We start from the raw sequence: 2,149 nt of genomic DNA, 5'->3' as shown, positions 1-2,149 counted from the left end.
CATTTAGCTTATTTTCAGTCAAGAGTGATAACATGGGATTTGACATGACTATACAGGATACTACAAAATAATAAATAGAAATCAATTATGGTCTAACACAAAATCCAATTCAGAAATTATTAGCACATAGCATGTAGGAATGACAAGAGAAAATACTAAAAATATACAATCCTAAATAATTTCCAAGGTTTTCAACAAACTGATATCAGTGTCCCGTTTAGGCGAGAGTCAAAGCTACCATCCATTGAATAGAGTTGTCAGCTCATCTAAAATAATAAATATTCTAGCAACCTTTTATTCGATCGAAAAGAGAATCCGACGTTGTCCCGTTTAGGCAAGAGTCAAGGTCATTCCTATTTCATGAGCTTCCACCATTGTTTCGCAATTTGCAAGTCAAGTATGGTCGCCACCATTAGGGTGATCAATACTAATATAAAACACTTACAAATATACTTATCTTTCGAGAGTAAACGGTGCTAACTTGCTAATGAATGTTCCTCCATTAGGGAGGATTACTCACTAAAACAAAAGCTATGTAAAACCAACAATGGAGATCGAATATCTTAATAATAATAAAGCTCATTATTTAAAATGTATTTTCTTCTATTATTTATATACATATATTCATTAAATATCAAATTTAGAATAAAACTCTAAATAGGATTTATTTTAATATTTATAAAATTATACTTAGATGGTTATGAAAATAAATTGAATTATTTCCATCTTAGTATCAAATTTTAAATAAATATTAAGAATATTATTTAATTTAAGTTGGATTAATTTAAATTAATTTGCAACTCAAATTTAAATTTTCATTAGAATATATTTATTGTATTTCAAAAAAATAAAGTATAAAACTATACTATTTTCGAAATACTTAAAAATAATTACTAGAAAAATACTTCAAGCAAAAATATTGTCTATCTAGATTTTATATTGACTAATTAATTCAATTTCTAATAATAATATATTTTAGTTCATTTATTTTAAATTAATCATTAAATGAAAAAATCATTGATTTAAGTTAGTTTAAAAATTAATTAAAATAAATAAATAATTTACAACTTTAATCTATTTTTCAAGATAAATTCAAAATCACCTTGCATAATTAAAATACAATTTCGAAATTGATTAATAAAATAAATAAAATATATTTTGAAAATTATTCAAATTTAAGTTGTTAAAAAAAATTTCAACTTAAAATAATTTTCTATTTAATTAAGTGTCATGAAAAAAAAAAATATATAAGTATCATGATGAAAATCAACTTAGATATTTAATTTTTCAATTTAATTAAGTGTATTTAATTCAAGAAATAAATAATTAAGTATAGAAAAAGCTTAATTATTAATCTCTAGTTTAATACTAGGGAAAATATTCTTAACTTGAATTGTACCAAAATTAATTATAAAACAATTAATTCCACAATGTATAATATTTTCCTATTTAATATTAGAAATAATAACTAGTCTAAAAATAACTATCTAGAAAATATCTCTATTTAACTAAGTATCTTTTCAAAAAAAAAATTTTGAAAAATATCTAATTTAAGTTGTTATAGAAAGAATCTAATAAAAAACTTAAATAATTTCAAATTTAAATTCAATTAAATATCAAAATTAAGTTGTAACCACCTAATTTTGAAAATATTCCATTTTAAGTTTAAACTAACTTAAAAAATATCTCAAGAATCTTCAATAACCAATTCCTAGAATTCATCAACTTAATTTTAAATTCAAAAAATATTCAAATTTAAGTTTAATAAGAAAAATCAGTTAAAAATAACTAATTTATAACTTAAATAGGAATATTTAATAAATAATCTTCAGAAAGAATCTAGTTAGTTAAATTCTTTATTTAATTAAATACAAGAAAAATACAAATAGTTTATCTAGAAATAATATCTTAAAACTAAAAGTGTTTTTCTTAAAAATTAACTTTAAAATATTAAAATGAAAATAAATTTCATATATTTTAAAAGTTAATTATGTTGCTAATCAATTTTATTATGTTAAACTAATTTAATTAACCTAGCACAGTTATCCAAATCAGGCAAATGGGCCTTCACAATTGGGGTAGTTCATGTGAGGGGGAGCTGGGTTCAGTATGTCGTACACACTTCTATTGGCCCCCAACTCTCACACAA

The sequence above is a fragment of the Cannabis sativa genome, chromosome 6, assembly GCF_029168945.1.
Source record: "Cannabis sativa cultivar Pink pepper isolate KNU-18-1 chromosome 6, ASM2916894v1, whole genome shotgun sequence".
In the NCBI taxonomy this organism is placed as follows: Eukaryota; Viridiplantae; Streptophyta; class Magnoliopsida; order Rosales; family Cannabaceae; genus Cannabis; species Cannabis sativa.
This window is presented reverse-complemented; position numbering follows the sequence as displayed.